The sequence below is a fragment of the Mobula hypostoma genome, chromosome X2, assembly GCF_963921235.1.
Source record: "Mobula hypostoma chromosome X2, sMobHyp1.1, whole genome shotgun sequence".
Taxonomy (NCBI): Eukaryota; Metazoa; Chordata; class Chondrichthyes; order Myliobatiformes; family Myliobatidae; genus Mobula; species Mobula hypostoma.
In genome coordinates, this window is record NC_086129.1 from 17,238,676 (window position 1) to 17,264,450 (window position 25,775).

Genomic DNA, 25,775 nt, shown 5'->3' on the forward strand with positions numbered 1-25,775 from the left:
AAGCAGCCAGCATTTTCAAAGACCTCACCCATACCAGACAGTCTCTCTTCTTCCCTCTTTTATTGGGCAGAAGATACAAAAGCCTGAAAGCATGTATTAAGCTCAAGGACAGCTTCTTCCCTGCTGATATAAGGCTGTTGAATAATTCACTAGTGTGATAAAATGGACTCTCGACCTCTCAATCTATTTGTTGTGATTTTGCACTTTGTTTAACTGCACTGCACTTTCTTTGCAGCTATTACACTTTATTCTGGATTGTCATTGATTTACTTAATTCTGCCTCAATGCACTATGTAATGATCTGATTTGTATAAACAGTATGCAGTGCAAGCTTTTCTCTGTATCTCTGTGCATGTGACAATAATAAATCAATTCTACTTTTATGAAACTGGTCAAGGGCCTCATTGAACAGTATCTGACTAATTACCTAAGATGGGAACTGAGATCTTAATGAGGAGGTAAAGTACAGAAAATTTTGAATATAAACAGACAAGTCTCTCAGAACTTTTAGTTGCCTAGAATCATCATTCCTCATTCATTTCATCCTGCTACCTTTTTTCCTGGCACCCTATAATTAAGCACTGCCTTCAGCTGCAGTTGGTAGACATTTTAATGTTGATAATATAATCAGTGAATTCAAAATGGTTAAAGATAAAGGAAATTTTGAATCCAGCACCAACAAAGCCAATGAAGCAGCTATTAGATTTTCAAAAACTGAGCCTGAAGATCATCATCTAGGTAATTCCAGATCAATAACGGCTATTGATTGGTGAACCTGGGAGCAGAGCTTCACTGCCTGAAAGAAGTATTTCAGGAATGGGTTCATGGTTGGGAAGTTTTTGCTGCAGAGAGTCTTGGTATTTTGCTGGAGGCTTGTCTTCCATCAGCTATTCAGACATCCCACCCTGCAAAAACTGATTTCAAGGAGGTAGCATCATCAATTTGCGGGAGACTTCCGGGAGAGGTGGAATGTCTGCAATAGAGTAGCTCCTCAGCAGCCAGCCAGCTAGTTTAAATAACGTTAGCTATGCTAATAAATGAATGACACCTAATAAACTCACCTCAACATGTCTTTTATAGTCTTAACCCACCATGGGCAATGAAAGTCACTGTTGCAAACAGTGCAGCGAGCAACACTGTCATTATTTTTGACCCCTATTAGGCAGGGGTACACTTTAGCATAGTCTGGCGTGACGTACGTTTTATATATTTTTTTGGAACACTCTGCCATGGCAAGCTCTTGCTCGCTGTCTCTCTCTCTCTCTCGCACTCGCTCTCACTTGCTATCTCTCTCTCGCGCACGCTTTCTCTTGCTCTCTCGCTCTCGTGCACGCTCTCTCTTGCTCTCTCGCTCTCGCGCACGCTCTCTCTTGCTCTCTCGCTCTCGCGCACGCTCTCTCTTGCTCTCTCGCTCTCGCGCACATGCGTGCGCTCTCTCTTTCTTTCTCTCTCTCTCTCTCTCTCTCGCTCGCTCGCTCTCAAAAAATTGATTTCCAGGACATTGTATATAATTTGCGGGCATCAAGGAGCCACTATTGATATTCAGGAGACTCCCGGAACTTCCGGGAGAGGTGGGATGTCTGGGTATTATATGCTGAAAGTGGTCTGTGTGGTGAGTTAATGGCTTCCTGCTCATTTGAAATCTGTTGAATTATGTACTGTACTATGGGTACTTCATTCTTCAATCTACAGCCCAGCCCATTTTGACCATCTAACTCTTTGACCTGTCCAACTTAATTTTGGACCCATAACCCCACATTCTTGAATATATGTTCCTGTCTCTTCCATTTTATTAGTTTGTGAACCCCCATTTGGAGGAAATCAGTCGCCTTTGCCAAGGGGAAGGTGCTTAAAAGAAGGCCTCACAGCACAAAACTTAATGACCATAAGACCAAGGAGCAGAAGTAGGCCATTCGGCTCATCAAGTCTGCTCCGCCATTTTATCATGAGCTGCTCCATTCTCCTATTTAGTCCCACTCCCCCGCCTTCTCACCATAACCTTTGATGCCCTGGCTACTCAGATACCTATCAATCTCTGCCTTAAATACACCCAATGACTTGGCCTCCACTGCTGCCCGTGGCAACAAATTCCATAGATTCACCACCCTCTGACTAAAAAATTTTTTTCACGTTTCTGTTCTGAATGGGCGCCCTTCAATCCTTAAGTCATACCCTCTCGTACTAGACTCCCCCATCATGGGAAACAACTTTGCCACATCCACTCTGTCCATGCCTTTTAACATTCGAAATGTTTCTATGAGGTCTCCCCTCATTCTTCTAAACTCCAAGGAATACAGTCCAAGAGCGGACAAACGTCCCTCATATGTTAACCCTCTCATTCCTGGAATCATTCTAGTGAATCTTCTCTGTACCCTCTCCAATGTCAGCACATCCTTTCTTAAATAAGGAGACCAAAACTGCCCACAGTACTCCAAGTGAGGTCTCACCAGCGCCTTATAGAGCCTCAACATCACATCCCTGCTTCTATTCTGTATTCCTCTAGAAATGAATGCCAACATTGCATTCGCCTTCTTCACTACTGACTCAACCTGGAGGTTAACTTTAAGGGTATCCTGTACGAGGACTCCCAAGTCCCGTTGCATCTCAGAACTTTGAATTCTTTCCCCATTTAAATAATAGTCTGCCTGTTTATTTTTTCTGCCAAAGTGCATAACCATACACTTTCCAACATTGTACTTCATTTGCCACTTCTCTGCCCATTCTTCCAATCTATCCAAGTCTCTCTGCAGACTCTCCGTTTCCACAGCACTACCGGCCCCTCCACCTATCTTCGTATTGTCAGCAAACTTAGCCACAAAGCCATCTATTCCATAATCCAAATCGTTGATGTACAATGTAAAAAGAAGCGGCCCCAACACTGATCCCTGTGGAACACTACTGGTAACTGGCAGCCAACCAGAATAGGATCCCTTTATTCCCACTCTCTGTTTCCTGCCAATCAGCCAACACTCTATCCACGTATGTAACTTTCCCGTAATTCCATGGGCTCTTATCTTGTTAAGTAGCCTCATGTGTGGCATCTTGTCAAAGGCCTTCTGAAAATCCAAATATACAACATCCACTGCATCTTCCTTGTCTAGCCCACTGGTAATTTTCTCAAAAAATTGTAATAGGTTTGTCAGGCAGGATTTTCCTTTAAGGAATCCATGCTGAGTTCTGCCTATCTTGTCATATCTTGTCATATGCCTCCAGGTACTCTGTAACCTCATCCTTGACAGTCGACTCCAACAACTTCCCAACCACCGATGTCAAGCTAACAGCTCTATAATTTCCTTTTTGCTTCCTTGCCCCCTTCTTAAATAGCGGAGTGACATTTGCAATCTTCCAGTCCTCCGGAACCATGCCAGAATCTATCAAATCTATAATGCTTGGCTTATCTGTAATTGTTCCAGGGAACAGGGCAGTTACCTGAAATCTTATTTTTGGGACACTGGGCTGCAACTGTATGAAAGAAACTTCTGCTCAGGAAGAGCAAACTCTGGAAGAATGACGTTATACAATTAGCTAACTTTTTTTAAGCATCCGAAGGAGGTGGCATATTATGCAAGTTAGCTTTTCCAGCACCCTTCTGCCTTATTCTTGAATTCCAACCATTATGCAAAATATTTGAATATTACAAGTTAATAGTATAAAGATTAGGGGGGTTTGCAGAAATGACAGAGAAAAGAATAATAGAAAACTAAATGTATAAGGCAGCTGTTCTGCCTTTATGTTCATGCTGGTTGAAAAAGAACTATGCAGGTTTGTGGCCCTGCTGGCCACAGCCTTTCAAGTGAACAGATAAACCATGTTAAATGTCATTTTCATTTCATCCGCCCTTTTGAACTAGATGAAAAATATTTCTTTATCCTTCTACGAATTATTTTAAGTATATGTTACTTCTTTGTTGATCCCATCTGTTAAGGGAAATGGTTTTTCCTATTTGTGCATAATTTTGTGCATTTCAAAGAAATCTCTCTCCCAGTTCTTCTTTCTTGCCAATCTTTGCTTGTTAACATTTTCCAGGCTGGGCTTCATTTAAAAAAATCTGTTCTGCACTGTGCATTGCATCCACTTTTGTATAAAGTGACAGAAATGTACATCCAAACCCACAATCTAAGCAGCATTGTATACACTTTTAGCAGTGTATAATTCTGATTTTGTATTCCATGGCACTAAATAGTTTTTTTTTTAACTACCTTTAATTGAGCTTTTGCTATCTGTAAGGAGTTGTGGATATATACTTTAACATGTATCTGTTGCTCCATGCCTCCAAGTATCTTCCCATTCCCATTCATTGTGTATTCTCTTGTCCTGTTGCATCCACCCAGATTCAATACGTTGCACTTTTCTGGATTAAATTCCATTTACTCCTTCCCAATGTATCAGCAGTGTCTACCTTTTTGCATTCTAAAATTTGCTAGATCCACTGCATGGCTTTTGTCATGTTGTCTACATTTACATTAAAATCATTAATATTAATTGCACAACGCAAAAGGACAGAGTTCTGAGCTGCTTAGAACTTGATAGTTTAAAACAAAAGCAGTCACTAAAACACTCAATGATCTTTATTCTTTGATTTTTGCCACTAAGCCAATTTTGGGTTGAATTTTCCATTGTTCCTTGGATCCATTCATCCTCATCTGGGTTCTGGTTCCCGTGCTCCCTTCACACACACCATGTCCCAGTTCCCATGCTTTCTCCATATTCATTGTGGTGGCACTTCCTGCCCTCCCTTTAAGCTTAACAGTTCACTGGCAAATCTATTATAATACCATGATATTTTTTATGTACAAAAAGAAGTGAATTGAAAGCACTTTAGGATATAATGGTCTGTAAAATCTGCCAGTCTGGCACCACTATAGAGTCATCTTGTTATGCAGATGGGAAACGGATTCAGCTGAACCCGTCCATGCAGACTAACATGTCTACCTGAGCAAGTTTCTGTGTGTGACCTATCCCTCTAACCTTTCCTATCCATGTACCTGTTCAAATGTATTCTAAATGCTGTAAATGTTCTGTCTCTATCACTTCTCTAGTAGGTAGTTTCATATATCCACCACCCTTTGTATAGAAAATCTTTCCCCTCTCACTATGAAACTTCGCCTCAAGCTTTAGTCTCCCCAGCCCTGGGTCTTGACAACCTCTTCATCTGGCTGCACTTATCCTGAACAAAATTTCATGCTTTTGTTCAACTTGTTAACACATTTCACCGTATTCTTCGATGCACATGATAAATAATTGAATCTGAGCCTAAGCTACCTGCTGGCATCATACTGCTCTTTTGTCAAGACAGGCACCAACTGTTCCTCAGGAATGTTACCCATGTCCTCTGCACATAAGTCACCATTTCAGTTTTAAATAGAATGTGCTCTTAGCTACTTAAGTATAGTGGATTCTGGTTAATTGAGACACATCAGGATCAGTACATTTTGGCCAAATTAAGTGGCTGCCCCAATTAGCCAAAGTTTCATGGAAATAGTTAAAAAGGTATAAAAAAGACAAACTGCCGTTTAAATCACAAATTGTGCACTTAAATGAAATGTAGAACAAATTGGAACACTTCCAATAAACAGTACTATAAAATTGTATTAGCTCCTAAACACGAGAAATTCTGCGGATGCTGGAAATCCAAAGCAACACAGTGTTGGGGGAACTCAGCAGGTCAGACAGCATCTATGAAAATGAAAAACAGTTGACATTTTAGGCTGAGGCTTATCTTCAGGATTGGAAAGGAAGGGGGAAGATGACAGAATAAAAAGGTGGGGGGGTGGGAGGGAAAGTAGGATAGCTAGAAGGTGAAGCCAGGTAGGTAGGAAAGGTAAAAAGAGCTGGAGGGGAAGAATCTGAGAGGAGAGGAGAGTGGACTATTGGAGAAAAGGGAGGAGGAGGAGGGGACCCGGGGGAAGATGATAGGTAGATGAGAAGAGGCCACACTCATAACACGCTGGAGGAACTCAGCAGGTCGGGCAGCATCCGTGGAAAAGATCGGCCGACGTTTCGGGCCGGAACCCTTCGTCAGAACTGTAGAGGGAAGGGGCAGAGGCCCTATAAAGAAGGTGGGGGGAGAGTGGGAAGAAGAAGGCTGGTAGGTTCCAGGTGAAAAACCAGTAAAGAGGAAAGATAAAGGGGTGGGGGAGGGGAAGCAGGGAGGTGATAGGCAGGAAAGGTGAAGAAGGAATAGGGGAAAACACAATGGGTAGTAGAAGGAGGCCGAACCATGAGGAAGGTGGTAGGCAGCTGGGGGAGGGGGCAGAGTGACATAGGGATAGAGGAAGGGAGGGGGAGGGAATTACCGGAAGTTGGAGAATTCTATGTTCATACCAAGGGTCTGGAGACTACCTAGACGGTATATGAGGTGTTGCTCCTCCAACCTGAGTTTAGCCTCATCATGACGGTAGAGGAGGCCATGTATGGACATATCTGAATGGGAGTGGGGAGCAGAGTTGAAGTGGGTGGCTACTGGGAGAACCTGTCTGTTGTGGCGGACGGAATGGAGGTGCTCGACGAAGCAGTCCCCCAATACAATAGATGACCACCGGATACAATAGATGACCCCAAAAGACTCACAAGTGAAGAGTTGCCTCACTTGGAAGTACTGTTTGGGGCCCTGAATGGTGGCAAGAGAGGAGGTGTAGGGACGGGTGTAGCACTCCCGGTGCGGCCTCCTCTACATCGGTGAAACCTGACGCAGATTGAGGGACTGCTTCGTCGAGCACCTCCGCTTCGTCCGCCACAACAGACAGGATCTCCCAGTAGCCACCCACTTCAACTCTGCTTCCCATTCCCATTCAGATATGTCCATACATGGCCTCCTCTACTGCCATGATGAGGCTAAACTCAGGTTGGAGGAGCAACACCTCATATACTGGCTGGGTAGTCACCAGCCCCTTGGTATGAACATAGAATTCTCCAACTTCTGGTAATTCCCTCCCCCTCCCTTCCCCTATCCCTATGTCACTCTGCCCCCTCCCCCAGCTGCCTATCACCTCCCTCATGGTTCCGCCTCCTTCTACTACCCATTGTGTTTTCCCCTATTCCTTCTTCACCTTTCCTGCCTATCTCCTCCCTGCTTCCCCTTCCCCACCCATTTATCTTTCCCCTTACTGGTTTTTCACCTGGAACCTACCAGCCTTCTCCTTCCCACCCTCCCCCTACCTTCTTTATAGGGCCTCTGCCCCTTCCCTCTTCAGTCCTGACGAAGGGTTCCGGCCCGAAATGTTGACAGGTCTTGTCCACAGATGCTACCCGACCTGCTGAGTTCCTCCAGCGTGTTGTGAGTGTTGCTTTGACCCCAGCATCTGCAGATTATTGTGTGTTTATGATGAGAAGAGGCCAGAGTGGGGAATAGAAGAGGGTAAGGTGAGGGGAAAATTAGTTTTACTAGAAGGAGAAATCTATATTCATGCCATCAGGTAGGAGGATACCCAGATGGAATATAAGGTGTTGCTCTTCCACATTGAGGGTACCTCATTGTGGCACAAGAGGAGGCCATGGACCGACAGGTCGAAACTGGAATTAGAATGAAAATATTTGGAAGTCTCGCTTTTGACAAATGGAGCAGAGGTGCTCAACAAAAAGGTCCTCCATGAAGCGATCCTCCAATTTACGACGGGTGTCACCAATGTAGAGGAGGCCACATCGGGAACACTGCATACAATAGATGACCCCAGCAGATTTGCAGATGAAGTATTTGCTCACCTGGAAGGACTGTTTGGGGCAATGAATAGAGGTGAGGGAGGTGGTGAAAGGGCAGGTTTAGCATTGTGGCCACTTGCAGGGATAAGTGCCAGGAGGGAGATTAGTGGGGAAGGATGAATGGACAAGGGAATCGTGGAGGGAGCGATCCCTGTGGAAAGTGAAGGGGAGGGGTATGTGAAGATATGTTTGGTGGTAGGATCCCTTTGGAGATCGTGGAAGTTGTGGAGAATGATGTGTTGGATGCAGATGCTCATGGGGTGGTAGGTAAGGACAAGAGAAACTCTTGTCACCGTTAAGGCGGCAGGAAGATTGGGTGAGCGTGGACATTTGGAGGAGATGTGGGTGAGGGGCAGCATTAATGGTGGAGGAAGAGAAACCCAGTTCTTTGAAGAAGGAAGACATCTCTGATGTCCTGGAAGTGAAAGTCGCATCCTGGGAACAGATGCAGTAGAGATGAAGGAACTGAGAAAAGGGAATAGCATTTTTACAGGAGACAGGGAGGGAAGAGCTATAGTCAAGATAACAGTGGGAATCAGTAGGTTTATAAAAGATGTCAGTTGACAGTTTGTATCCAGTGAGATCAAGAAAGAGGAAGGAGGTGTTCGAAATGGGCCGAGTGAATTTAAGGGCAGGGTGGAAGTTGGAGGCAAAGTTGATGAAATTGATGAGCTCAGCATGGGTGCATGAAGCAGCAGCAATGCCATCGTCAATGTAGTGGAGGAAGAGTTAGGAACATTACCAGGAAAAGCTTGGAACATGGACTGTTCTACGTAGCAAACAAAGAGGCAGGCATAACTAGGGCCCATGCAGGCTACCCCTCCCCTCAAGTCTGGAGAAAGTGGAAGGAGCCAAAGGAAAAATTGTTAAAGGAGGAGGACCAGTTGTACCAGGTGGAGGAGGGTGGTGGTGGAGGGAAACTGGTTGGTACTCTTTTTCCTTTGAGAAAGAAGCAGAGAGCTTTGAGGCCTTAATGGGGGAATAGAAGTGTTATAAGGATTGAACATCCGTCGTGAAAACAAGGCATTCAGGGTTAGGGAATTGAAAGCTAGTGAGGAGACCATGGGCATGAGAAGTATCGTGGATGTAGATGGGAAGGGACTGAACCAAGGGGGATAAAATGGAGTCGACGTATGAGGACACGACTCCATTCAGTGGGGCAGGAGCAGGCAGAGACAATGGGCCTACCTGGACAGTCAGGTTTGTGGATCTTGGGTAGGAGGTCAAGGTGGGCATTGCAGGGTAAGGGAACTATGAGTTTGGTGGCAGTGGATGGGAGTTCCTAATAGTTACTGATGGAGAAATTCAGCCAGTGTACGCTGCCATCATCTTTTGATTGACTGTAATGAACAAAATCAGTGCAGGTGCCTCGTGCAGACAATGGACTGCCTTCATTGCCTTCTTGCATTAAGTAGTGTTTTTTATTTCGGTGATCATTGGCTCAAATGAATAACAACACAAGTGACACTATTTAAAAACTTTTCGCTCTAAACACGGTGTAGTGTCTAATTGCCACACAAATATACACGACTGACACTAGTTAGAAACTATTAGGTAACAGTCTCCTATCCCAATTAAGCAGCATGGTGTCCTAAATAAAGGGAATCCAGGCTATTTTCTTGATTAGTTTTTGTTCTTTAAGAGTTGTTCCAAACAAGCAGTTGCCCTAATTAACTGCTGCCCAGTTAATCGGAATCCACTATTTATCAAACTTTATTCTGGTTTCCTTTAATTTTAATTGCAGGTCTTTTTTCACTTGTTCTGCTTCTGTTTTAATTTCACTTTTGTGCTGCTTAAGTATTCTACGCTATTACACTCAATATCCGTCATAAGCCTCACTTTTTCCTCGTCTTTCACTCTATGGACTCATTTGGAGGATCTAAATTTGCCATTCCCATTCAATTTGTTTGACAGAATATGTTTGAATTCCTTTAAATGCCTTAAATTGTGTGAATCCTGATTTACCTTCGGGTAGCTATTTCCAGTACAAATGCTGAATGTTTGATTGGTAACTAAAGTTTACCAGTTTTATACTTGAGAAATTTTCATCTTCAGTCCCTCTGAACTTTTTCTGATAGAGCTGAAAGTGATTGCCGCGATTGCTCAGAGAGCTCACAGCTGGGCTGTTGTACATTTTGTTTGAAGAGTTTTGTTTGTTTAGTTGCTGGACATGTTTGGACATCACTATTTTGAGTTTTTGTCACTATATTTTGTACTTCATTTTCAGACAAACATTTGAGACAATTTTCTGCTAGCATACTAAATTTTAACATTTTGTGGTGGTTCATGTTAAATGTTAAGTCTTAATAAATCTGAAATCTCATGGTACTTTGTGCATCATTTTAATGTTTAAAGGTTTGTTGACAGTGATGTGATGCCCTGAGCTTGCTTTCTGCTTTGGAAGTGAAATTAAAGCAGTGTTAAGGAGCAGTGTGTAGTTTGTCATTATGACCTTGTAACACTCATCATTGTCATATAGGCTGCCAAGTTTGAAGATGTTGCCTTGGCCCCAGTTGTGGACAAGTCAGAATTTACTGAGATTTGCCAAATTTCAGCTTGAGGATTAGAAGTTTCAGGAAACACCTTTATTTTTTGTTGTCAGAGCAGTACACTCAGTGTAGCTATATGACAGAAATTAGCTATCTACTTTGTATAAATGATTCTGAATATTTATTAGTACTTTAGTGCACAGGATTAGTTATCTGAGTTGAAATGGGGTGAGTCAGCCGACATCTTAAGGATATACAGCAACAAATAAAACCACCTTTTTCACGTAGGCAATATAGGTTGTACAAGTCAGAGCTAGCTTTGCAGCTTGTTTTTGTTAAATTGGTCATCATGCTTGGCTTTTAAATGGAACCCATCAAGCTTTGCAGTCCACAATAATTGCTTAGATATTGGACAGAGCTACTTGGTTATATCATTGGAGATGTGAATATTTGAGAGGTGAGAATAATTTAAAAAAACACTTAACAGCAGTAGAACTATTTGAAGACAAAATGTAGAATTCAGAAGAAATAGTGAAAGAATGAAAGAAGGCACCAGTCAACTTGTGATTATCTGAGATAATGGAAAGTGATGCCATCTTGGAGAATGCAAAGCAGATTAAAATGGATCAAATGTGTTGTACTGTACTGTGCCGCTTTTCAAAATTGTTGTAAGGTTTCAAGTTCTCCCCATTACAATGGTCAATATCTTGTGTTTCTGTTTCCAAGGGTTGTGGCCCTAGAATAGCATGCTGCTCAAAATTTTATGTGTTGCATTATACACTTAGTATAGATAATACCACTGTGGTTAAAATACTCCTATTGTACTGTTGTTGCATCCTCTGGAGGGCATTGTTGTATACAAGCTGTTGCTTAGTTATTGGTCTGCAATCTTGCTTCCTCGGCTATGTCCACACTAGACTGGATAATTTTGAAAACGCCTGTTTCGCGTAAAAACGATAGGTGCCCACACCAGGCATTTAAAAAAATATCTCTGTCCACATTAGAATGGATATTTGGGCGAATCTCCTCCTATCGGGCATGAGCAGGACACACAGCAAACAAGCGAAGAGGAAACGGTATACTTGGTGCGCATTTGTCCAGTTACAGACTAGAAAAACTTTAAAGGAATTGCTGTTGGCTCTCGCGCAGGAGGACTTAAAACTAAAAAAAAAACAAATACTGGAGCGTATGGAGGCAACCGACAGGGAGTTCACGGACAGCATGACCCGGCTGACGACGAACATTGAAAAACTGACTAACTCTGTTGCATTAATAAAGCACCTTGTTAAATGTATAAAACATGTCTGGATCAGTGTTGTATTTCCATACAATGTTACATTAGGCTGTTACACATCTATTGTCAGAGAAGTACTTGCATAAATAGGTAAACCACCTTCGTACAAGCAAGGACAGAAAACAGGTCAAAGTGAGTATACTTATTTATTCAGTAAGCTATGGGTCAAAGTATTTGGTGAGTACATTTCTAACTCTTCTGGCTTCAGTCTCGTTGCCGTCTATTCTGAAATTGTTAGGTTGTGTGGGGGGTTGTGTTCAAGAAAACAATGAAATGCAGCGCTGCCACCAGCAGCGTCACAAGTGGCCAGTCAGCATTGATCTCAATGTAGGACTGCCTTGGGACTCCAGCTCCGAAAAGCAAAATCTGCAATCTTCAAGCAAGCAAGCAAAATATTTAATGGTGGTTGTAAACTTTGTCCTAAGCTAATAATATTGGGCTAATTGTTTTAAGAAACTGTGTATATGGGGTGCCATATTAGTAAAATAAAAGTAACTTAAAATGATCCGAATTATTTTTAGAAAATGAAAATTCAGGATGTGCTCAAAGCTTTTTCAAAGAAATGCAGCACTTCCATTGACTCCTGGGAACCTCAAGATGTGTTTGAGATTGTATTGAGAACCTTGACTCATTGCACTGGGAGCACACAAATGGGGGGCACAGGATGGTGAAGCAGTGAATTGTGAGCATGCAAATGGTACATACCAAATCAGTGACTGTCAGAACAGTGAAAATGGTGGGTGTTGTGGAGGTTATGGAGAGTCAGACCTCCAATCCCACCCCAACCCCAACCAGGAAGTGGCAAATAGCAGGTGGGGTACCAGTTCCAAGACATGGAGCAGGCTCTGTGTTGGACCGTTTCTTCCCCAGCATGGTGTAAAAGGGACCGAAGTTACTCTATCCTCCAGGTGATTGATGTTGATTGCCATCCTCCCTCACTGAAGGAGGACAGCAGCTCATTCTCAACTAGAACCAAAAGCAATACCAAAGTGGACAGTATGTTTTTCTCCTAGAAATGTATATGGGGTGCTGACCTGAATGAATTGCTGTTTATTAATAAAGATTCTGTATTATATATTCAATTTCTATTCAGCACTACTATTTGTCTTTTCCACAACTCGGCTGTATTATTTGAAGTCTGTCCTTTGATTTGGGTACATAGACATGGGAATACTCTGCAAATTGCTGCTGTATCTAAGAATTCTTTCCCCAGTGAAAATGTATCTAAGAATTCTTTCCCCAGTGAAATCTGTGAAAAGCATCCATCATTCTACATCCTACATCAATTAGCTTTCCGAAGATTTCTCAATCCCACTGTCAGTGCACTGATGTCAGAACAAAGAAACAACTGAATCTGTTCGATTTGTGAGTGTTCCTTCCCAAAGACACCAGAATCAGCAGTCCTAACACATTGTTCTCAAGTATATTCGCCTTCCCTCCTCCCAGGCGTCAATCTTAGGTTTTATCTCCTGAATGCCCAATTCAAAACTTCTATGCTGCTGAGCTGTAGGTGTTTGCATCCTTTGAAAAGTATTGTTTAACATAGGAACACACACAAAATGCCAGAGGAACTCAGCAGGTCAGGCAGCATCGCTCCGCATTCCTATTCTGTCATGTCAGTCTATGGCTGTCTCTACTGTCACAATAAGGCTACTTGCAGGCTGGAGAAGCTATACTTCATATTCTGTTTGGGTAGTCTCCGGCTTGATGGAATGAATCCAACTTCTGGTAATTTCTTGCCCTCCCCTTCTTTCCTTTACAGTTTCCCATTCTGGCTCCCCTCTTACCCCTTCTTTTCTCCTCACCTGCCTAACACCCCCTTCTGGTGCCCATCCTCCCTGTTCTCCCAGGGTCTGGTCTACTCAGATTCCTTCCTCAGCCCTTTCTTACCTTTTCCACCGATCACTTACCAGCTTCTCATTTCATCCCCCCTCCTCCACCCATCTACCTTCCCTCTCACCTGGCTTCACTAATTACCTTCCAGCTTTACTCCACTCTTTATTCCTTTCGTTAGATGCGGTTTGACCTGTTCAATTCCTCCAGAAATTTGTGTGTGTTCCCTCTGGATTTTCAGAATCTGCAGAATCTCTTGTGTGTATAACTTGTTCTGGTGGAGGGTATTTCTGCGCATGCTTAATTCAAATTTGTGTCATGCATTCATTTATCATTTAAGAAAAAAATCAAACCAATGTTTGCAATTTACAGGAAAATTCTTAAAAGTTGTGAATGTCAGAGCCCAAAAGTAAGAAACCTCTCAACTGATTTTCATGGTTCTGTGGACTCAGCTGCAATGAACTCAGTCAGTACCTTCCTAACATTGGAGTAAGATCCATTTTGAAGGAAATGAAAACTTAAAGTAGATGGAATAATGTATCCATCACATTTAGAATGAGTTATGCAGAAGCTGGAGTATAATGTTTTCACACGAAGCCTTTCAATATGTTGATCTTGAGTGTTAATGTAGATCATTTGCACCTGATCTTTGTAGGTTTTCTGCCAATAAATTCACCAATTGTATGACTAGTCACGAGGCAAAGGAATAAATGTGTTTTTAATAAATGATGGACTTTCAAAAAAGCAATGACTGAAACATGAGTTTGAAACTAGTTTGGGCCTGTAATTTTCTCTGTACGGTTGAATGCATTGTTTCAACATGTAATATCCATTGTGGAATGTTACAGCAGTGTTGTTTCAAGTCAGGACTGGTGTAAGATTATTTTGAATTGAATTTGCCCAGCCCATAAAGTAAAAGTCTGAATATTATTTTGATTCTGGAGTATTAAAATTTCTTTGTGGAAAAACTCGTGATACTGTCAAAACATTTAACTCCTTTACATTACATTAACAAACCACCAGTGACTTGTGATAGGAACCAAATGTATTACAACTAAGCCCTCTTAACTGACTTGTGTTGGTAATTATTTTGTGATTATAAAGTTAAAAAAGTTGAATTTTCATTTCATCTCTAAAGAAGATAGATCAGTAAGAAGCAGAGGTGACCACCTGTTTCTTGCAGATAATATTGAATTTATTTGTCACTTTTCATGGTCTTCCCTAGTAATTATTGCCTTGGGTGAAAATGTTTAGGCTGTTCATTGTTTTATTTCTTATTTTCATCACTTTACTTCCTTAAAATTTGCCTTAATCTATGCTGGAATCTATGGTTATCATTAGTTTGAAAATCTTAAACCCAAGTACTCATCACGGCATCAGGGAAATGGATCACATGATAAATATGCATTAGACTATTGAACACATGGAATGTAAAGTGCTTGCTGCATCCAGCATTTAGTTTCAGTTGCTATGTATGAGATCTTTTTCACTCCCAAGTAAAGAAGGCAGGAAATCCAATGAGTGGGGGCAACACTTTCCCACGACCTTTCTGGCAGGCTGCCTGTGGAGTGATTTTGTTGATGTGGGTGGGTAGACTTGGGTGCCTCTGCATGGAGAGGGGGGGTGGTTGAGGGACGATCAGGCAAAGAAAGGGTTGCTACACAAAAGTAGTAATGCTACAGGGTAAATTTGAGTTGCATGTGGTTGAATTAATGACTGAAACTGGTCTTTCAAGTGAAATGTAGAACTCTGCCAGCAGTTCACATTGTGCATACAGTATGGTATTTCAGTAAATTTTGCTTAACTTGAGTGCTGGAATATTTCTCAGTTTTGTACTTCAGTGCACCACATTGTTTTCCCTTCCTTTTGCTCCAGGGAGGAAGAGGGTATGCCCGTACTTCTAACCAGGAAGACCCCAGGCTGAACTTGGGAGCAGCTAAATGGATGATATTAATATGGGAAGTTCATGAGCAGTTCGTACCTGCTGTGGAAATGAGGATGGAAGGATGCAGGAAGATAAATTCTTAGTGTTGATAATTTTTGTTTGCATCGTGGATTTGTGCCAATCATCATTTCTTCACTTTTCAGCAGCCTCTGTATTTTGTTTTCATGCACTGGATAGGTGTTAAGATGATAGATGTGAATGAGAGGTTTCTCGGCTGAAGAGGTACGGGCTCGAGAACTGGTAAAATTAGAGGAAAGGATAATCTCTTTAAATAAAAAGGTCAAGGTCTTGGAGTCCAGCAGAATGCTTAACAAAGCATGTTATTTAATACACAATGAGCATAAAACTTGGATTCCAATCCATTTTGTAAACCCTGCTGCCTTTTCTCTCCGAGCTATCTCCCAGGGAACAGAAATAAATCATAGATTCAAAATAATCTGGATCAATGCCTATTGAAGGAGGTGTTGAGAGATGTCAGTTACTGGTTTGCATCATAATTTCTGCTGGAAACAATCTTTTGTTGGCTTTGTCGATTTGTATATTCCTAGCATTCCTTTTACTTTATTCAGTCGTCTGAATATTTTTATATATAAATATAATTTGGAATTGGTAAAACTCTTCCTAGTGGTTCAGTATGTCTCTGTTCCATCCAGCAATAGACTTGGAGCAAGAAGTAAAATCTGGGCTTTGAAATGTCACATTTTGTTCTTCAAGCGGAACATCTGCTTTTACACAAGATTTTTTTTTGAATAGTGTTCATTTTACATGCAGTATTAAGCATCCTTAATTGTTGGTTTGCAAGAATATACAACACCATGAATACGATCTCACTTTTTGCTCTCATTTTGTGTTCCTTATTTAATTTTTATATTTCTTATAGTATTTTTTGTATTGCACAAAACAGCAAATTTCACAACACATGTCAGTGATAATAAACCTAGTTCTGATTCTGAGCTGCACAACACATATCGACCCCACTGTCCGTTGCGTCACTTACAGTGGCATGCAAAAGTTTGGGCACCCCGGTCAAAATTTCTGTTACTGTGAATAGTTAAGTGAGTAGAAGATGAACTGATCTTCAAAAGTCATAAAGTTAAAGATGAAACATTCTTTTAAACATTTTAAGCAAGATTAATGTATTATTTTTGTTTTGTACAATTTTAGAGTGGAAAAAAAGGAAAGGAGCACCATGCAAAAGTTTGGGCACCCCAAGAGGTTTGAGCTCTCAGATAACTTTTACCAAGGTCTCAGACCTTAATTAGCTTGTTAGGGCTATGGCTTGTTCACAATCATCGTTAGGAAAGGCCAGGTGATGCAAATTTCAAAGCTTTATAAATACCCTGACTCCTCAAACCTTGTCCGAACAATCAGCAGCCATGGGCTTCTCGAAGCAGCTGCCTAGCACTCTGAAAATTAAAATAAATGATGCCCACAAAGCAGGAGAAGGTTATAAGACGGTAGCAAAGTGTTTTTAGGTAGGTATTTCCTCAGTTCGTAATGTAATTAAGAAATGGCAGTTAACAGGAACGGTGGAGGTCAAGTTGAGGTCTGGAAGACCAAGAAAACTTCCAAAGAGAACTGCTCGTAGGATTGCTAGAAAGGCAAATCAAAACCCCCATTTGACTGCAAAAGACCTTCAGTAAGATTTAGCAGACTCTGGAGTGGTGGTGCAACGTTCTACTGTGTAGCGACACCTGCACAAATATGATCTTTATGGAAAAGTCATCAGAAGAAAGCCTTTCCTGTGTCCTCACCACAAAATTCAGCGTCAGAAGTTTGCAAAGGAACAGCTAAACAAGCCTGATGCATTTTGGAAACAAGACCTGTGGACTGATAAAGTTATAATAGAACTTTTTGGCCCCAGTGAGCAAAAGTATGTTTGGAGAAAAAAGGGTGCAGAATTTCATGGAGAGAACACCTCTCCAACTGTTAAGCATGGGGGTGGATCGATCATGCTTTGGGCTTGTGTTGCAGCCAGTGGCACAGGGAACATTTCACTGGTAGAGGGAAGAATGAATTCAATTAAATACCAGCAAATTCTGGAAGCAAACATCGCACCGTCTGTAAAAAGGCTGAAGATGAAAAGAGGATGGCTTCTACAACAGGATAATGATCCTAAAGACGCCTCAAAATCCACAATGGACTGCCTCAAGAGGTGCAAGCTGAAGGTTTTGCCATGGCCCTCACAGTCCCCCGACCTAAACATCATCAAGAATCTGTGGATAGACCTTAAGAGAGCAGTGCATGCAAGACGGCCCAAGAACCTCACAGAACTAGAAGACTTTGCAAGGAAGAATGAGCGAAAATCCCCCAAACAAGAATTGGAAGACTCTTAGCTGGCTACAGAAAGCGTTTACAAGCTGTGATACTTGCCAAAGAGGATGTTACTAAGTACTGACCATGCAGGATGCCCAAACATTTGCTTCGGGCCCTTTTCCTTTTGTTATTTTGGAACTGTAAAAGATGGAAATAAAAAAAGTAATCTTGCTTAAAATATTAAAGAAATGTGTCATCTTTATGCCTTTTGGAAATCGGCTCGTCTTTTACTCGCTTAGCTATTCACAGTGACAAAAGTTTTGACTGGGGTGCCCAAACTTTTGTATGCCACTGTATGCTCTACTCAAGCCACCTCCTATCTCTCCTTATCTATACCTATGTAAACCTCGTGTTTGTCCAACCTCTTTTTAAAGCGCTTGCATGCATGCAAGTTATTCAGTTTACTTCAGTGGCATCCTGTATCGGCCAGCTTCAGATTCTTACCATCCTCTGAGAAAAGAAGTTCTTTCTGGATTCCCCGCAAGATTTAATAGTGACTATTTTGTAATAATTGCCTCCGGTTATGCTGTTCCTCGCACGTGGAAGTGCTCTGTATTTGAGACCTTCGTATTTGAGAATGACTTCCCTGTTTTTTCAGTTCTGTTGGTTTGTGGGTAGTTGCCAGGGTCATTCTGGGATTTGCAGACTCTGTTCCAGGAAGAACATGGGATGCTTGATGAGGTGGTGTTCTCTTTCCTTTGTTCTTACTTAATTTTGATGGTGTCAGAAATGATCGGGCAAGTATGGATTGGGGCAGGGTGTTTTCCGGCAAAGGTGTACTTGGAAATTGGGGGGCCTTCAATAATGAAATTTTGAGAGTACAAAAGAAAGATATCAAGTGTAGGGAGCCTTTGTTTTCAAGCAGTCGTGAGGCCCTGGTTAAGAGAAAAAAAGACGTGCATAGTAGGCATAGGCAAGTATGGACAAATGAGGTGCTTGTGGAATACAAGAAATGCAAAAGAACACTTAAGGAAGAAATCAGTAAGGCTTAAAGAAAGCATGAAATTGCTCTAGCAGACAAGGTGATGGAGAATCCTTAGGGATTCTACAGGTATGTTCAGCGCAAAAGGATTGCTAGGGACAAAGTGGTAATCTATGTGTGGAGCCAAAAGAGATGGGTGAGATCTTAAATGCTTTCTTTGCATCTATATTTACTCAGGAGATGAACACAGAGTCAATAGTATGAACTTCATGGACCTTGTGTAGATTACAGAGGAGGAGGTGTGTGCTACCCTGTGGCAAATCAGGGTGGATAAATCCCCAGGGCCTGACAAGATGTTCCCTTGGACCCTACGGGAGGCAGAAATTGCCACGGCCCTAGCAGAGATATTTAAAACATCTTTAGCAATATGGGAGGTAACAGAGGATTGGCAGATAGCCAACATTGTTTCACTGTTTAAAAAAGGCTTTAAACAGAAACCAGGAGATCATTGGCTGATGAGTCTGACATCAGTTGTTGGAAAGTTATTGGAAGGTATTCTAAGGAACCGGATATATAAGTAGTTGGATAGAGATGGACAAATTAAGGATAATCAGCATTGCTATGTGCAAGGTAGGTTGTGTCTAACCTATCTTACAGAGTTTTTCGAGGAAGTTACCAGGAAAGTGGATAGAGGGAAGGCAGTGGATGTTGTCTACATGGATTTTAGTGAGGTATTTGACAAGGTCCCGCATGGGATGCTGGTCAAGAAGGTTCAGTCGCTCGGCATTCAGGATGAGATAGTAAATTAGATTAGGCTTTGGTTTTGTGGGAGAAACAAGAGAGTGGGAGCAGAGGGTTGCTGCTCTGACTGGAGGCCTGTGACTAGTGGAATGCCTCAGGGATTGGTGCTAGGTCCTTTGTTGTTTGTCATTTATACCGATGATCTGGATGATAACGGGGATAACTGGATCAGCAAATTTGCGGATGGCACCAAGATTGGCGATGTAGTAGACAGTGAGAAGGGCTATCATGGCTTGCAGAGGGATCTACATCAGCTGGAAAAATAGGCTGAAAGTGGCAGATGGAATTTAACACAGACAAGTGCGAGGTTTTATACTTCAATGGGACCAGTCAGGGTAGGTCTTATACAGTGAACTGTAGGGCACTGAGGAGTGTGGTAGAACAAAGGAATCTGGAAATACAGGTACATAATTCATTGAAAGTGACATCACAGGTAGGTAGGGTTGTAAAGAAAGCTTTCGCAACTTTACCTTCATGATTAATGCACTGAGTATAGAAGATGGGATGTTATGTTGAAGTTTTAAAAGATGTTGATGAGGCCTAATTTGGAGTATTGTATGCAGTTTTGGTCACCTACCTACAGGAAAGATGTAAATAAGGTTGAAAGAGTGCAGAGAAATGAGTTTTAAGGAAAGATTGAATAGGTTAGGACTGTATTCTTTAGAACAGGGGTCCCCAACCTTTTTTGCACTGCGGACTGGTTTAATATTGACAATATTCTTGCGGACCGCGTGGGGATGGTAGGGTTGCCAACGGACAAGAGTAGCAGTCAAATACGGGACACTTGTGTTTACCCCGAGAAAGACTACCATGACCATGAAGCCTTGCGCGGGCACCTGTGTGTCCGATTTTTTACAAATCGTTTTTGGCGATTCTGTTCAGTGAAACTACACTGTACATACATTATTTCTACTTTATCTGGGCTGTGTATTTATCATATTATTGTTACTTTTACTATATGTTAAGTGTTATTTGAGGTTTTATGTGTTATTTGGTATGATTTGGTAGGTTACTTTTTGGGTCTGGGAACTCTCAGAAAATTTTCCCATATAAAATAATGGTAATTGGTTCTTCGCTTTATGCCATTTCAGCACGAAAGGTTTCATAGGAAATACGGGACAAGGGCGGTCCCGTATGGGACAAACCAATTTAGCCCAATGTACGGGATGTCCTGGCTAATACAGGACAGTTGGCAACCCTGGGGGGGTGTTAATCATGACTGGAATATAGGTGATAAGTCAACTATAAGTCATTTATGAGTGGCTAATACACTCAATTTCGTTTCTAAAAGGGTTTATGTAACAAATTTAATATTAAACATACAGCGCATATTTTCCTCGCAGGAATATAGTGATAAGTCAATTATACATCACTTATAAGTCAATAGAATCATAATGTTTTAAGTAACATTTGGATATTAAACACATAGCGCATATTTTCCTAGTATGAACATATAAAATCATTGCAACACACCAATATCGCTGAATCAGTGGGAGCCTTGGGCTTGTTTCCCTGCTGCAGCACGGCCCCATCGAGGGGTGATGGGGGACAGCGATACTGGAAGGGGGTTCCTTATGTCCAGTCCATTCCGCAATTTAGTTTTCGTTGCATTCATTGCAGAAACCCCACTTCGCAGAGATATGATGTTGGACATGGAAGCAATGTTTTCAGTGCTTTCTTGGCTATTTCAAGATATTTAGCCTTGACTTTGATCCAGAATGCCGGCGGAGATGTTATGTTAAACATACTTCTCAGCCCGCCGTCGTTTGCAAGCTCGAGGAGTTGATCTTCTTCCCGCGCTGACAAGGATGACGTGTGCGTAATGACCTCGCGTGCGTTCAAGTTCAACAGTGGGCATGACAGGGAATGAGGAAAGGTGCAGCTGACTCATAGCGTTTCATATCACCAAATCATATCGTTTCCTCGCGGCTTGGTAGCACATGCTTTGCGGCCCGGTAGTTGGGGACCACTGCTTTAGAACATAAAAGGTTGAGAGGAGATTTGATAGAGGTATACAAAATTATGAGGGGTATAGATAGGGTTAATGCAAGCAGGCTTTTTCCACTCAGGTTGGGTGAGACTACAACCAGAGGTCATGCCTTAAGGTTGGAAGGTGAGAAGTTTAAGGGGAACAAGAGAGAACTTCACTCAGAGGGTCGTGTGAGTGTCGAATGAGCTGCCAGTGCAAGTGGTCTATATGAGCTCGATTTCAACGTTTGAGAAGTTTGGATAGATACATGGATAGTAGGGATATGGAGGACTATGGCCCCGGTGCAGGGCGATGGGCATAGGCAGTTTAAGTGGTTTTGGCTTCGACTAGATGGGCCGAAGGGGCTGTTTCTGTGTTGTGCTTCTCTGAGTCTATGACTGACCCTCTGCATGCTTCTGTTGAAAGGACTAGATTTTCAGTGCCTTCCTATATGTTACTGTTCCATTTTGAGCAGTTAGCATATGTGGAATCTTATCTGCTAATTTTGTCCGTCAAAGTCATGACTCAGTCTAAGTCTTTACGTTTGTATGGATGGTTTTGGGGACAGAGCAGGGAATTAGAGGTTAGATTGGGGTTTAGGGACAGGGATGAGGCAGAGTTTGAGGTCAGGCCAGAGTGCAGGTTGGAGTACTCTGGTCAAAGGCCAGTGATCCCCATGGATGGGTATTGGTCCAGCAAACACTGTGGACAGAGACCAGTGATCCCCGTAGTCATTGACTGTGGTCGGTAGGCTCTGTGGATGAGGATTGGTGACCCCACTCCTTCAGTGTGCACATTTTGGTGTTCAGGCATACATGTATTTTGGAGTGACTCATGAAAGCATGAAAAGAATTTCAGCAGATGCATGTTTTCAGCACCGATGTGGTGTACGTTTGTATGGCCGTAAGACAAAAGACCATAAGACATATGAACAGAATTCGGCCATTCAGCCCATTATGTCTATTCCACCATTCTATCAGGGCTAATTTATTATCCCACTCAACGTCATTCTCCTGCTTTCGCTCTGTAACCTTAAATGCCTTGACTAATAAAGAACTTATCAACCTTTCTTTTAAATATACTGTACTTGATTACGTGGCCTTGACAGCCACCTGTGGCATTGTATTGCACAGATTTACTATGCTCTGGCTAAAGAAATTCCTCCCCGTCTCTGTTCCTCTAGTCTGAGGCTGTGCCCTCTAATCTTACCCACTATAGGAAACATTCTCCCTCCATCCTCTTTCCAGACCTTTCAATATTCAAAGTTTCAAATGAAATTTCTCCCCACCCCCTCATTCTTCGAAACTTCAGTGAGTACAGGCCTAGAGCCATCAAACGTTCCTCATATATTAACGCTTTCACTCCCAGAATCATTCTTGTGAACCTCCTCTGGAGCCTCTCCAATGCCAGCACATCTTTTCTTAGATTAGGTGCCTAAAACTGCTCACAATACTCATGTGGTCTGACATTACATTCTTGAAATGTTATGTTCTAGTCCTCTCGAAATGAATGCTAACATTGTATTGTCTTCCTCACCATTGACTCAACTTGCAAATTAACCTTCAGGGAATTCCGCACGAGGAATTTGGGGAATTTGCCTCTCTGAGTTTTGAATTTTCTCCCCATTTATAAAATAGTCTACTACTTTATTCCTTCTACCGAAGTATATGACCATGTACTTCCCTACGCCATATTCCATCTGCCACTTCTTTGCCCATTCTCCCAATCTTTCTCAAGTCCTTCAACAGACACCATGATCCTCAATGCTACCTACCCGTCAAATTGTTCGCAAACTTGGCCACACAGCCATCAATTCCTTTATCCAAATCATTAACATACAATGTGAAAAGAAATGGTCCCAACGCTGACCCCTGTGGCACACCACTAGTCACTGGCAGCCAACCAGAAAATGCCCCATTTATTCCCATTCTTTGCTTCCTGACAATCAGTCAATCTTCTATCCATCTCGTATCTTTCCTGTAGTACCATTGGCTCTTGTCTTCATAAGCAGCCTCGTGTGTGGCACCTTGTTAAAAGTCTTCTGAAAATCCAAAAAAAAATCCACCAACTTCCTTTATCTATCTTGCACCTTATTTCCTCAAAGCATTCCAACAGATTTGTCAGGCAAGATTTTCCCTTAAGGAAACCATGCTGACTTTGACCTATTTTTGTCACAAGCCTGCAAGTACCCTAAAATCTCATCCTTAACAATCGACTCCAATAACTCGCCAACCACTGAAGTCAGGCTAACTGGCTTACAATTGCCTTTCTTCTGCCTCCATCCCTTAAAGAGTGGAGTGACATGACAGTAGTAAAGACAGAAACTCCAATAGCAAACCTGAATGATGTGAATAAATTTGATACAAGGTGTGAGACAGTGGGAAACCTCATCACAGAAGGCCATGACAAGGACTTCATATAACACTGAATCTGATTATCTGAATGAGTGAAATTTAAGCTGTAGATACTGCACGAGTGGAAAGGTGGAAAATGTACTGAGTTTAAAGTTCGCAACCAGTGTGTTTGTATGAATATCAGTACAGCTGCTGACTGTTCAATTATAGACAGTAATGTGGTCACGAAGAGGTTTAGCAAAGTGCTGTTACTGAAAAGGACACTGAAGATTCATTCTAGTGAGACTGGAAACCATAGGTCAAATCTGGTATTCATTTCCCATAAAGGTCAAAATATGACATTAGCAGTTATAGGAGCCAAGTTCACAACAATTTCAACTCCATTTTGGGAGGTTTGGCTCAAGGAATTAAAATTTAATTGAAAGAATTTACTGGACTGTACACTCTGCAACCATGGCTGTATTAGCCACATGTACAATGTGCAAATGCATTCAAAAATTTGCACACTGCATATGGCAGCAGAAAACCCACATATTACACAGACTTGAATATACGAATTAGGAGCAGAGATTGGCCTCTCAGTGCCTTGAGCCTGTTCTGCTATTCAGTGAAATCATGGCTGAATTTAACTCCAGCTCTACATTTCCACCAATCCTCGGTAACCATTCATTCCATTGCTGATCAGAAATCTTTAAACTCTGCCTTAAGATATTCAAAGACTTTGCTTCCACACCTTTTGAGGAAGAGTGTTCCAGAGACTAATGATTCTGAGTGAAACGATTTTACCTCATCTCTTTTAAATAGGTGTTCTCTTACTTTTTTTAAGTGACTTTGAGTTTTATATTCTCCCAACAGAACAACTGTGCTTTCTATATCCACCTATCAAGACCCTGTAAGGCTCTTGTATATTTCAATTGTCACTTCAAGGTTTTCTAAACAAACTCCAGTGGACCCTGTCCAAACTCTCCTCATAAGATGACTTCTTCATTCCAGGTGTAGGTCCAGTAAGCTGTAGCTGAACTGCTTCCAGTATATTTCCTTAAATAAGGAGATCGGTATTTTGTATAACTGAAGCAAAACTTCCATGCTTTTGATTTTCCTTGAAATGCTGACTTGATACAAATATTGGCTTGATGGCAGGAAACAGGGTGATACTAGAAGGTTGTTTCTTCTACTGGAGGCCTGTGTCCCTCGGATTGGTGCTGGGCCCATTGTTTGACATTTATATCAAGATTTGGATAAGGATATGCTTTGTAAATTTGCAGAGTACACTGATATGGTTAGTATAGTGGACAGTAAATAATGTTTTCAAAGGTTACAGGAGGATCTTGATCAGCTGAGTAAGTGGGTCGAATGGCAAATAGAGTTTAATTCAGTTAAGTGTGAAATGTTGCACTTAGGAAAGTCAAATCAAGGTAGGACTTCCTCAATGAATGGTAGGCCCATGGGGAATGTTGACTGAAGGACCTATTTCTGTGGTGTTTTGGTAAATCTAGGCAGTTCCCCCTCAATGTAACTTCTTTGTCTCTGTCTTCCATTCCTCGAAATTTAATGATGAGCAACTAATCAGCCTGAGTTATTTCTAATCCTTTTCAAAAATCTGGCCTCAATTTTTAGAATTATTTATTTACTTTGGCATGTTCTTTTTAATGAATTTGTTTCTTCTTGGATAATATTTACCCATGTAGGTTTCTTCTGGAAGCAATAATTAAAGGAGCTTTATCTCCAGGTGTGAACTATTTAAAAGAAAAGACATATTTAAAAAGATACCAACTTCTAGCAAAAATAATTTAAGGGTAGAAATGACGATGAACAATTAGAAATAAACATCTCAAAATGCATGACAAATATTGTGTTGTTATAGGCCAATTTAAATCTTTTAGTCTGTATCTGCTGATGTCTTGGGAGGATTGGGAGAACCACTTTGAATACTGAACTGATGGTTCTTGTGGTTCCCATGGTGTCCTATGATAGTTATAGATTGGGGGAGTTGAGTACTGTAATGAAACAGCTGTGTTCTCAATTGAAGATTATGTGGATCTTACAAGTGTTTCTGTGTGTACAATCTCGATGCTGGTTGAAGCACTGCATCTTTAATAAAGGTAATGGGAATCCCTGTCTCAAAGTCACGACACCAACTGATGAAATTGCTTA

At 41.7% G+C, this 25,775-nt stretch overlaps 1 protein-coding gene across 6 annotated transcripts in view; it reads left to right on the forward strand.

Annotated features, from left to right (window-relative positions):
• Positions 1–25,775, forward strand: part of LOC134340898 (rho GTPase-activating protein 32-like) — a 576,830-nt gene that overhangs the window by 212,293 nt on the left and 338,762 nt on the right. The window lies entirely within an intron of this gene.